Here is a 12,945-nt window from a genome sequence, read left to right as displayed (position 1 = left end):
AAACCACCCCCGAAATCACTCTGCCCCCCTCACGTGCACAGCCAGGAGCAGCACACAGCCCTGGGCCAGGGGAACTGTGGAGGAGCAGGCCAGCGTGCTGGGAGAAGAACGCTGCCAACTCCATGCACTGCTTTTACTACAGCAGCATCACAGCCATCACTAAAAGCAACGTTCTGTTCAAATGCAGAGCACTAACGCTGTAGTAAGGCTTGAATCTCGTGAAACCACTCCTAAATGATTGGCCATAAAGTTTCGGTTGCTAGGTGGGAGCTCGATTCTTGGGTTATTTAAGAAAAAGATAAAACCGCACTCTGTACTATTTCAGCCATTAAGAAACATCTCTTGAGCGTGCCCTACTCCCCTGCCGGCTCTGCAGCCCACTCCTAACTCTGAACAAGAGCACTTGAGGCTTTTGTACGGCGCTCCCAGCCCACATACAGGTAGGAACAGCTGAAGAACCTACCCGACTGCAGAGCACTTCCAAAAAAAACATCACTATAATCCCACACAAAAAGTGCCTGTGGGAGGTGAAGTCCCAACATGAGCTCTTCAAACCTGTTTGCTCTTTGCAGCACCATTAACAGCAAACGTGGTGTCTAAAACATTTAAACAGCAACCCAGGAAGAACTCTTCCACCAAATCCCTTCCAACAGGATGCCACCTCTGTGAATACTGAAGTCTGCTCCTCTTTGTGCCACTCACCTCAACTTCAAAGGCTACTGAGGATGCTCCCAGCAGCTAACCCAAGCCCCCTGCACATTTCAAGTACTGCACTGCAATAAAGTAGCCCTCTTGGCCACATCACAGTGTGCCATTAAGCAAGTCCTTAGCTGCTTGCCCTTGGTTTCCTTTTCAAGCCTCCGTACTTTAAGTCTGGCCCACCAGTCCTCCTCTCTCACTTCTGCCTGTGACAAATCCTACCATTGCTTCTTCCCTCTTGCAACCAAAGGGAGACTGCTTTCAGTAGTCCTCCATAAATTAACATCTACAGTCCTTTAAGGTGCTTGGACTCAATGATCTTGGAATGTCTTTTCCAATCTAGATTCCGCAATTCTGAAAAATGCAACAGTGAGCTCCCACCGCTTCCAGCTAAATGGAGGTGCTCAATACCAGGCACTGAACATGCACAGTGACCCCCCCCATCTCTTAACACCCCCAAACCTTCTCCTGTCCTCACAGACCCCACAATACATCAAGCCAAGCAGCTTCAATACAGACTAAATGCCACAGCTAGACGAAGAGTGATGCAGGGCTACCATGCCAGCTTCCAGCCCACCTGATTTACAGCTCCAATGCTTCCAAAGGAAAATAACACACAGCACACAGGATTTACAACTACACACTTCCCAGGTTTGTTCTCTTCTCTGCTATCTTTGCAGAGGAAGCATGTACACACACAGAACATCCTGAATGCTAGCACAAGTTACTAACAAGCAATTTCAGCAAGGCTTAATATGATGAATAAAATCTTCTGCTTCAGCCCCATTTCTCTCCTGTGGAAGAGAACATTTCTTTAGACAAATTGGGCAGTTTGAGCACCCATCTGTCTCCTTCATAAGGTGCTTTCCAGGCATATGCTATCAGGCCTTTCATAACAAAGCCATTTAATTTCACCAGTTAGAAAGATATATTCTGCTGAAGGAGAGAACTACATGTCCCCCAGCTTTTACCTGTTTGCACTGCTTTCACCTCAGTGCCTGATGATACCCCACTGCATTTCTTCTGTTCCCAGTGACAAACCAGTGATAAGGAGCTGTGAAATTATCGACCTATTAGGAGAATGAGTCAGTGCCACATGAAAAACAAAACCCACTTACAAGGTATGAATAGCAAGAAGAGCAATACTGAGACATCACAATCATCGCCAGCTTGCAGAACACAGGAGGAACACAGTGAAGAAAAGGGATGAGCACAACCGAAGTCCTTGCAATAAACCCTCCCCCTAAATACCATCCTATGTTCAGCAAGTTTTCCCTGTTCATATCGCTTCTATTCCTGTAAGAAAACATGGAATTACAAGTGGGAACTCCACTAGAGCCAGATCTCTGCGCAGAGTAACATCATAAAATAAAAACCTACACCATTATTTTCAGTGCAGCAGCACTTAAAAGTCAGCCCAGCTTGCCTTCAAATACTTCCAATTACTCAGGTGAGTGTAATGAAGGCCTTGAGCAACTCACGCTTTTGAATCTTAAGCAGGTGGGGATTCTGTAATGGATGATCTAAAAGGCTCTGTGCTGCACGGCTCAGGTGGGCTGGAGGCACTGGGAAAGCATGCCAAAACCACCGTCCTGATCTTCACCAGCAGCACCCCGCACTGGACAGCCTGCAGGACACTGCACAGGAGTTGGGAGCTGTGCAAAGAGCTTCTGCACCCAGGACTTGCCTTTACAGCACCGCTCGGGTAGCAGGGCACGCTGCGTCAGGCTCAGACAAAACACAACGCCATTCCTCCTTTTAAGAGAAGGCTGTTGGAATAAACGAGCCTTTGAAGTTAGGCACTACAGAAAGCTTTAATAGAGGGTTTTATGAAATGTCACCGTAGAAGTCAAAAGCTTTTATTAAGAATCTTTAGAAACATTACTCATATTTATTAAAACCAAGACATTTTTAAACCCTTCCTCTACTTTCCAGCGTTTGTATGGGCTGCTTCCTTACTGTTCCCAAGCTTTCATGCACATACAAAAATAGACAAAAAAAGCCAACAGTTTATCAAAACACACACTGTGTGACCAAAGAAAAATGTCTGAATTTAAAAAGTGGGCTCCTCCCCTGAAAAAAAATAGTTTTTGTAAACTAAAAATAAATTAAAATTCCATGCAAAGTCTGCAGTGAGTACCATATAATGCCAGCTTTGGAAACCTGTATAAATGCCTTTGCTTACTATTTTCTTATTTTAAAGAGGAAAGACATCTGAGTCCTGCAGACAGATTTTCTTATCAGTGAACACTGGAAACATCCTAAGACATGTGACATGTTGTCAACTAAAGACATGCAGAAAACCAGACCAGTGAAAGTGCCTATGAATAAGAAAGGAATCAAGTTATATTCCTTGTGTGTGCCCAGTTAAGCACAAAACCAACATTAAGCTACCAGCAGATGTATTTGGACTGAGGAATGTAATCGATTTGGGGAATGAAGCAATTAAGAACACCAATCTCAAGCAGCATTTGTGATTTTGTCAGTATGATTTTTAATCTGAACTTTTTAACTATAAAAAGAAAGCACCAAACCGTTTCCAAGAGGTCATATGGGAGATGTCTTGTTTATCGTGCCCCCAAAATAGATTCTGCTAGCTAGGAAGAACCACTTTGACCACAGAAAGAAGCAGCATCACCCATGGACCCACAAGGATCTGAAGGATCCTGGGTGAAGTCCTGATCAAATGCACGTACAGCATTTCAATGAAGGTGAAAAACACAGACAGGTATTTCAACAGGGCAAGGGCTAAGACAAGCCAAAACGTTCCATATAAACCTGGATTCTGTCCCAAAACGGGTGGGACGGCCTCCCTCTGGGCCGACTTCAGTTGAGGATGCAGACACTGCAACCTGCTTGCACTCATTACCTATCCCTAGGAACAGAATTTCTGAGGTCCCAAGCATTTCTTTATCACCTTATCACCCCAAACACCAGTGACAAAGACACAAACGTTCGATAAGCCCACCCCGAGAAGACCATCCAAACCCTTCTGACGTTCAGAGGACAAAAACAACAAAAAAGCCCGCAGGGCAAATCAAAGCAACTTCCCTAAGGAAACCCAGAACTCCCCACTCACCCAAACCCGGTCAGGTTTGATTCCACAGACGAAGGGGTTGTTGATATTCACACAAAACGAGAAAATTGCACTCGCCTCACAGCCAGGGCTGCTGAACAAACCCTGCTCGGCGCTGCACGCTCCCAGGGCCCACCTCAGAGCCACACCACAGCCCGCAGCAGCCACGCTCCCAAGAACCCAGCGACGACCAACCCCTTCCAGCAACCAGAGCAACCTCTACAAACCCACCCACAACTCCCCGAGCACCAACACCAACTCTCCTCGGTGAAACCCACCCCTCCTCCCTCTCACCAGGCGGCATTTCAGCTCTACCAGTAAACCTTCAGCACCATAACAAAACAACCCAGAGCCTTCTGGATGCACCCCCCCCCTCACCCATCCCAGCCTCCCCCTCCTTGTTTTGTCGAGACGCACACAGCAGCGCCACAAGAAGATCTTTGTGTCACACTCCAGACGGCGGCCAAGCAAACGAGCCGCGATCCTCACAGCCGCCCGCAGCCCCGCGGCCTACACAGCCCAGGCGGCACCGCAGCTCCGGGCCTGACGGCGGGGGCGGCTCGGGGACAATGAGGCGGCCCCAGGAAGGGGAGCGGGCTCCAGGTCCGGGGTGCCGCAGCCGCCGGGCCCCAGCTCCATTTTAGGGCTGCCTCGTCCCACCTTCCTTCACCCTGCCCTCCCTCCTCCTCCTCTTCCTCCTCCTCCTCCTCTCCTCCACCCCCCCCCGGTCCCACTCACCGCCCCGAATACCCGCGGCAGCCGCCGCCGCCTGCCCCCGATACCCACCTGCGGGGGTGGCTGGGAGCCGGGAGCGCCTGAGGAGCCGGGTGCCGAGCGGCGATGGGCGCGGGGCGCGGCGGATGGCGGCGGATTGCGCGGCGGGATGCGGGGCGATACGGGTTCTCGCTGCCGCTCCCTCCTCCTCCCCCGGCCCGGCCTGTCAATCCCGCGCGGGAGGAAACCGCGCCGCCGCCGCCCTCACAGCGCCGCCTGCAGGGCTCCGCCGAGCGGCTGCTGAGGGCCGACCCAAGATGGCGGAGGAGGAGGAGAGAAAGGAGCCGAGCTGCAGCCCGGCAAACGCTTCCTGCTCCGCGCAGCCCGGGGGGGAGATGGTCCCTCAAAGCTAGCGGGGCGGGTCACGCTCGGGGCCATCACGGACAGTGAGGTCACCCAGCGCAGTCCACCAGGTGGCACACAGCTCCACAGCTGAGTGCAGCGCCGACGCTTTTACCCCACTGTCAGCCCTGAGCTCGGGCTGCCCCTGCTGCAGACGTGCCTCCAAGGGGGGGCTGCATTTCACAGAATCACCAAGGTTGGAAAAGGCCTTCAAGATCATCCAGTCCAACCACCCACCCATCACCAATAGTTCTCACTAAGCCATGTCCCTCAACACAACGCCGAAACATTCCTTGAAAACTTCCAGGTTCGGTGACTCCACCACCTCCCTGTGCAGCCCATTCCAGTGCCTGCCCACTCTTTCAGAGAAGTATTATTTCCTGACATCCAGCCTAAATCTCCCCTGGCGCTGCTTGAAGCCATTCCCTCTGGTTCTATCACCAGTTACACGAGAGAAGAGGCTGCCCCCCAGCTCACTACAACCTCCCTTCAGGTAGTTGTGGAGAGCCATAAGGTCTCCCCTGAGTCTCCTCCAGACTGAACATTCCCAGCTCATTCAGCCGCTCCTCGTAAGGCCTGTGCTCCAGACCCATCACCAGCTTTGCTGCCCTTCTTTGAACCCGCTCCTCAATGTCTTTCCTGCAGTGAGGGGTCCAAAACTGGACACAGTACCTCCAGGTGCAGCCTCACCAGAGCTGAGTACAGGGGGAAGTACTATCAATAGTTATGTCAGCAATAGTGTGGTCAGCGGGGCTGGGAGCGGGTTGTCCCTCTGTAGTGTGGGGCTGCACCTCAGTGCTGTGTTCAGTTCTGGGCCCCTAGAAAGACATCGAGGCTCCAGAGCGTGTCCAGAGATGGGCATGGAGCTGTGCAGGTCTGAGCACAGCACTGTGGGAGCGGCTGAAGGTCCTGGGATGGTTCAGCATGGAGAAGAGGTTGTGGGGAGACGTAATTGCTCCCTGAAGTCCCTGAAGGGAGGTCGTGGTGAGATGGGTCAGCCTCTGCTCACAGGGAATGGCAATAGGATGAGAGGTGATGGCCTCACGTTTTGCCAGAAAAGGAGTATTGGGGTATTTCTTCTCCAAAAGAGCAGTGATGCACTGGCACAGGCTGCCCAGAGGGTGGTGGGGTCACCGTCCCTGGAGGGGCCTCCTTGGTGAGGAGCCCCAGTTAGGACAGTAGGATGATGGCCATTGGGATTTCTGTCCCATCAGAGCCTTTTTTGTCTGTAGACAGTGGGGAAGTTGGCTCCTTGGGGAGATTTCACTCCAGAGATACTGATTTCTTCTCTCAGTGATGGTGGAAACAAACTCAACAAACTCAGTAGAGCAAGACAGGCGCTCCTGCTCTGAAATAGAACTCTACCCAGCTATTAAATACAAGCAGCCTCATGAGGCCAATAGTTCCTCCTCAGCCTTGAGCGGAACTTTAGGTCAACACAGTGTGAGCAGCATCCCTGGCAGGAGCTTTGCACTGAAAATGCTGTAGAAGTTGCTGTGAAGTACAGTTCTCCATCCAGGGCATCTTAAATCTTGGGAGTTGTCACCTCAGTGTAAGGACAAACCATTTCCCCCTTTATTTTTCCATCCCAGCACTCTTAGACTCATAGAATCACTATGGCTGGAAATGGTCTCTAAGTTCTCCCACTCCAACTCCAATTCATCCCCACTATTCCCACTGACACATCCCTCAGTGCCACATCTCCCTAGTTCCTGTATACCTCCAGGGATGGTGACTCCACCACTTCCCTGGGCAGCTGTACCAATGCCTGACTGCTCTTTCTGAGAAGAATTTTTCCCTAATATCCAACCTGAACCTCTCCTGGTTATATTCATTTCTCCCTGTTGCATGTTGTGATGCACCAGCCATGGATTTACAGGAAATATCTGCCCATTTTTGAAAATGATAAGCAAGCCCTTCCAGGATGTTTTTGGTTGGAGAAAACTCACTATAAATCCTTAAAATCTAGCCTTACGTAACATTTTCTGCATAGATTGTGATACATTCCCCTGCTTTACCTCAAAGGTGGCACTAAAGTTTCAAAATTCTGCTCGGTTTGAACCATTTTGGTGATGTCATTGCGGTGACAACCAACCCTGCAAAAGTCACGAAGGAATACTGGATCACTCCTGTAAATACATGTTATACACACGTGTGTGTGTGGATATATATATAGAGAGAATAAACATCTGGGCTCATGCCCAGATGAAATGACCTCCTGCAAGCTCACCCTTTGACTTACCTGTGATCTAGTGTGCTGCTCATGACAGATGTCTGATCTCAAACAAACTGAGAGTGATACAGAGGGAAGAAACGCAGGAACCATTTTCTGGACCATATGTGTTGTTCCTACGGTTCATCTGCACAGCTACTGAAGTTGCCAGGCACTGAGCTACCCAGAGATGCACAAAACCCACTGCCTGGCTGTTGGATCCCCTCTATCTCTCTTTGTCAAAATATCGCACTGCTTCTTCCCCTTTGGCATCTCTTCTCACCTTCCCCATCAGTTTTTTTCTCTCTGGGCTTATCAATGCCTTCTACTTCTCTCCTAACAGACAGAGGAGCCCACCCTCCTTCCGGGCACTGCTGACCTCCCACCACACAGTACTGATAAGCCATAACAGCAAACACCCAACAGCATTATTAGTGTCGCCCTTCAGGAGCTGGGCACTGTGGGATCCCCTTGCTTTCAGTGACTCATGCAGCCACCTACAACCCAAGCCACTGGCAGGTGACTCACAAACTTGTCCAGGTCAGCGCTATGCACACCTGCTGCTGTAATAAGCAGTTCTTCCAAAGTCTCTGGTGTATCTCCAAGGCAACGATCCAAGGCCAAGGGAACTGATGTGCCAATTAAAGAAAACGCCAATGCAACCTGTTGTGGAGATCAAAAGGATGCAGTAAACAAATGAAAGCCAATTCCACATTCATTATCATGTGTGTACACTGCAGCTCATGCAAACCAAGGCTTCTCCAGCTCCGTCCAGCAGCAGGCTGAGGCAACTCCACAGAGTTTTGCCCAGTCTCATGGCTCAGGACTGCACTGGGACTGGGCTTGTTTGTACAGTCTGAACAGTGAAAAGCCATCACAGAAAAGAGCGTCTCCAACCCAGCCTGGTTTGTGAGGATGCCGAAAAACCTTGTCATGAAGTGACAAATTCCTGTGCCATTCTAGAAATAGCCTGCAGCACTTTCACCTGCCTCTGTATAAACCAGAACTGGTTTCACTGGTGAGATGAGACCCGCAACAGATGGCAGTGAGTAGGATGGGATTGGTGAGAGGAGATCTGGGCAGAAATCGATGAACAGGTTTTGCCAGGTTGAAGCTCAGTGCGCAGCTCTGTGCAGGATCCATTCTGCTGCCCACTCTGATTTCTGACCTCTTCCAGAGAGCTGAGCGAATTTCCCCTGGACGTGAGAGTCAAACTCAACCTCCTGCTTCTTCTTCCCAGGATTAATTACGAGTGAATGCAGGAACCCCGCTGTGTGCTTTGTTCTTCCACTAATTAAGAATCCTGTCAAATAGAAAATAAGCACTGCAGAGGGCTTGCAACCCTGGTATAGGATTTGTATCTACAGAAATGACTTGCACTCTAAGGCTTCCAAGAATTAATTGAATTACTATTATATTCTGTTTTTTCTTCAAACATTTGCTGTACATCTATAAATCCTCAGCCATGTCTAGCGTCATTCAGGCTGGTTTACAGCAGAGCAGACCAAAGGCTAAATGCTCTTATGCCATTCTGCTATCGCTCAGCTGTAAGTGGCAGCCTGCAGCACAAAACAGGCCCTTACTCTCTTTGCAGTCATTTGCGGAACACCACAGTTCCTTTGGAGAAAGCAAAGCAGTCCTGCTCTGCACGCCATCCAGAGGCCGTTCAGAGCACACAGAGCAAGCGTTTGCCTAATGGTGTCAGATCGTGGTCCTTCTCATTTCTCATCTGCCGCAGACAGCAGTCAACATCAGCTGCTGCAGAAGAAACAAGGCGGGCAGTTGCGGAGTGCCCTATCCACAGAAGATCATGCTTTATAATCTCATAAGATAGGGGCTGCTTCATGCCTTGAAGCATGAAAATCAATTTCAGATTCAGGTCTAAATCAAGCCATGCCTCATGCCTGCACTGACTTCAACAGCTCATCTGAGACTGCTACAGGGAAATCCTGGCCTACAGCTAAGTGAGCAGGGCTTAGGATCCGAACTCTGTCAGGAAGAACATGAGAAGAGTTAAATTGTCAAATAGATGAGGCAGGAGAGAAGACACAAGTGGCTCAAGCAGGTCCCTGCAATCCCACTTACGATGCTGCGTCAGACAAAATAAGGGTACCTTCAGTTGCAGTTACAAAAGATTTTTTTTCCCCCTTTTATTTAAGGCTTAGTATCAATGGAGATGGTTTCATAAAGCTGTTTTTAAGGAGAAAAAATGAAAAGTGTTCCAGTGAGACAGGGAGCTGGAGCCTCTCACCTCTCTAACTCATAGTATGAAAGGCAGGGAATGGGAGAAGAGTAAGAAAACAGAGGAATCTTGGTTATTCCTCCAAACTGGGTTAAATATGGTCAGGGAAAGCAACGATTGCAACACAGTGCTCATTAACACCAACTTGTGGCAGGGACTCTGTACAGCTAATTAGGTACCTGGGGTCTTGCAACACAATTCCAGTAGCACTGCTTTCAGAGCTGATTTGCAGAGTATATTCATTTTTCCCCCTCCACAACATCAGTGGAGTTCATCCAATTCCTGTTCTCATTCAATTTTCACTGCCAGAGCAGGATGGACCTACTGACTCCTGTCCCAGTGAGGCTGGGGCTCTCAGCCCATCTGATTTGCTGGTTTGTTTCCTAGTTCTCCCAGGTAGGAGCAGATCCAAGCAGCTGTTGCTCCTCCTAGCTGCTGGATCCAGTAAGGCTGTTCCTTTTCTTTATTCCTTCGCGGCCCCTGGGAATGGCAGGTTCTGTGTACAAACAAGATGCCATCGAAGTGTTTCTATTTGTCAGACTATTGCTTGTCCTCCTAAAGTCTGCAGACATACATCATGCTTACTGAGCAAACACTGGCTGCCCGAAGGACAAACCCAAATGACAACTGAAGGCACTAAAAAAGAAAGTTGTTTAAAACAAGGCTGATTAAAAGGAAGAAACTATTCTTCCAAGTGGAAGTGGATTGCTTTCAGCTGCCTTTAGTGCTGAGCATTGCCTGCAATAAGAACCAAACACCAGTTGCCTGATACTGCACGTATTTTGGAGGCACTTCATCAGCCATCACTTCAGCTTCTCCCTGGATGTGACTGCAAAACAAAGCTACAGCTTCTGCTCCTCCTGGCTGGGTGATTTTCCCTTCAGCTGTGCTGTTCAGAGGCTAACAATGCTGTTCTTCATCCAGACCTAAAAGCTGAAACTCCTTTCTACATCCACTGGGAAGCCTTCCCACAGCCATGGCTGCGTAAACAATATCTGCCAAATCTCCCTTTATTAAAGGGTCTGGAGAAGGGAGGAAATATCAGAATCCAATTACTTGTCATAGGATCCTAGAGAGCACATCTCAAAGTACAAGAAATATTTCTGAGAAAGGCAATGTGTGACTGCATTAGACCAACATGTCTGACTTCTACAGCAATTCATAAGCTGGCCTCTGGATTAGGTCAATATATGGGCTTTATTTTGTTCCAAACTGAAGATCAGCAATTGTCCCAGGCAACACTAGAGCCAAACCTCTGGAGAAGCAATGCGGATGCTTTAACAACAACGGGGGGGGGGGGGGCAGCTATGGGAGATGCTATTTCATTCACTTCAGTCATTAAACCACAACCAACTCAGAGGACAAACAGCCCAATATTTCAGGCTGGAGTTAGCCACCAGACCTGCATGGACAAAGAGGTTCAAACCTCCCAGAAACTGAGCACATGGACAGATGAAAATCCAGTTGCCCCCAAGGTATTAAAAGTATTTTGAAGAGTTGGACTTGACAATCCATACAGCTCCCTTCCAACTTGGGACATTATATGATTTGCAATGCCTAATACTCAGTTGAGGCTTAAACTCACACATCATTTTGTTGCCTACTTTCAAACCCTCCAAATGACTACAGATGTGGTAGGAATACAAGTTCAGGAAGGCGTTTGTGTTCACAGCTCCAACTTTCCGTCACAGCCATCCAATCCCCCCGCTCCCTGTGCTGCAAGACAGCTGTTCTTTCACAGCTCAAAAATATCTCGCTTCCCCCTGCCAAAGGGAACTAACAGCTGCCTCTGAACGTGATGAAGCTAATGAGAATGAGTGATTTTGTTAGAAATGCTGTAAGCAAGCAGGCTCTGAAAGCGCAGCTCTGATCTGAGATGGGATCAGCACAGCCTGGCCAGCGCGTGCATCCGGCACAAGCAGAGGCTGAAGTGATAACTTGTGATTAACAGAGGCTGAAATGATAACTTGTGATTAACAGAGGCTGTGGGATTCACCTCCAGGAAAAGGTCATTGTTTGGAACACCTCCAGAGCTGCAGCGTTCCTTTCTTTCCATGGAGAATTTATGAAATGCCGCTATGCTTTAGCGAACCATTTTTCTCCTGACTGCATTTGCCCCTTCTGCCTCACGAGAGCTCACCAAATCCCCTGCGAGTTCAGTCTGTCCTTTAATTATTAACAAGATTCCTAAATATTTCAGCGGGAGCTGAGCATCTCTGCCAGGAAGGAGGCAGCTCAACCCATGAAGATCCAGCCCGGAGAGACCGGGACCTCCCGATGGGGAATCCTTTGGGATCCTGCATGGGACGCGGGGCATTACGCCCGTGGGGGCACAACCGAGCGCGGGGTTACCCCACCCGCGGGACCCTTCCCTCGTCCCCCCAGCCCGGCGACATCCTGCCGTGTCCCCACTAGGGGGAGCGACAAACCCGTCCCCTGCGAGCCCCCGGCTCGTCCTTGGGCCGAGGAGACGCGAGGCGGTGGGAGTGGGGCTGAGGAAGCTAGAGGGGATGGGGAAGGAGAGGGAGAGCCCCGGGAAGGTAGAAATAGAACGGCTTAGGTTGGATGGGATGTTAAAGATCAAATGAAATTAGGGAGGAGGGAGGGATGAAAGAGCAGCAGGGAAAGGAGGGAAAGGGCTGGTAGGGGAAATTTGTGCTGTTCCCTTCTCCAGTTCTGGTCCCCATCAAGAACGGGGGCTTGTTTGTACAATGGGCTCAAGAGAAGAGCAAAGCAGGGTCAGGGAAAGGGGGCAGGGATGAGGCCAGGAGGAGGAAAAGCCATGGATGGAGCTGCTTCTCCCAGTGGGGCTCTGGGAGCTCCTTTAACGCTGCCACGAGCCACTGGGCCAGGAAGGACACAGCCTGAGCAGGGAGATCAGAGCAGTTTGGGATGCTGTTCCTAGTGCCAGGAATAGTATCCCAAAAAATTATGGTGACAAGAGCAAAAACCTCAGGGATTCCATCAGACTGTTACGGAGTAAGATCCCAGCAGCTGCAATAGTCTGTGTATAGCTGTGTAGGAGGGCAAGAAGGGAAAAGGTAAAGGAAGTGGTGCTCCAGCTGCAGCCAGGGCTGCTCCAGGCCTGAAGGCAGCACTTGGCTAATTAAAACCTGCCCAGGGAGTGCTAATTAGTCTGGCTAATGAGCACTAGGCATGGGAGTGAACTGCCTGGTTCACTTTCCAGCTGGAATACCCCAACCCGGCCTGTATCATCACTGGGGTATCACTGTACCATTCTTTCCCCTGGGGTCTCATACCTACTTGCAGGGTCCCTAAGACCCCTGTGCTTCCTCTGCTTCATCCTCACAGCCCTGGCAAGTGTGGGCAAAGGAGGACCAAAGCAGTCCAGCAGAGATGCAGAGTCCAGTGCACCCAATTGGCCGTCGGGATCAAGCACAGCTGGAATCTGCAGTAGTGTGGGGACCCCAGTGTACCCCAGACTTGGATGGGCAAGCAGGATGCTCTGGTCCAAGAAACCCAATTCACCTCTCTTAAAGCCTGCACTGGGCTGGTTTTAGGTAAAAGAAAACAGAGGTCCTGGGACAGAGGCACAGTGAGGCTGATTTCAGCAGCACCAGGAGCTTCTCCTGTGCTGGC

General features: G+C 49.9%; 1 protein-coding gene across 13 annotated transcripts in view; it reads right to left on the bottom strand.

Annotated features, from left to right (window-relative positions):
* The window catches only part of PRRC2B (proline rich coiled-coil 2B), a 47,612-nt gene extending 42,977 nt beyond the window's left edge, over nucleotides 1–4,635 (bottom strand). For 11 of the 13 annotated variants that reach the window (XR_006170902.1, XR_006170901.1, XM_042831037.1 and 8 more), the window contains exon 1: nucleotides 4,562–4,617. The gene's annotated coding sequence lies outside the window, so the exon portion shown is untranslated. Of the gene's footprint in view, nucleotides 1–4,192; nucleotides 4,253–4,561 lie in introns of those variants that run through there. The other 2 variants (XM_042831038.1, XM_042831039.1) reach the window with 2 other exon arrangements.
* Between the last annotated feature and the right edge of the window lie 8,310 nt (nucleotides 4,636–12,945).

The sequence above is a fragment of the Centrocercus urophasianus genome, unplaced genomic scaffold (genome assembly GCF_019232065.1).
Source record: "Centrocercus urophasianus isolate 14NV4802_14NV808 unplaced genomic scaffold, USGS_Curo_1.0 seq_34, whole genome shotgun sequence".
Taxonomy (NCBI): Eukaryota; Metazoa; Chordata; class Aves; order Galliformes; family Phasianidae; genus Centrocercus; species Centrocercus urophasianus.
Note: the sequence above shows the minus strand (reverse complement) of the source record. Positions and strands in the feature narration are given on the sequence as shown.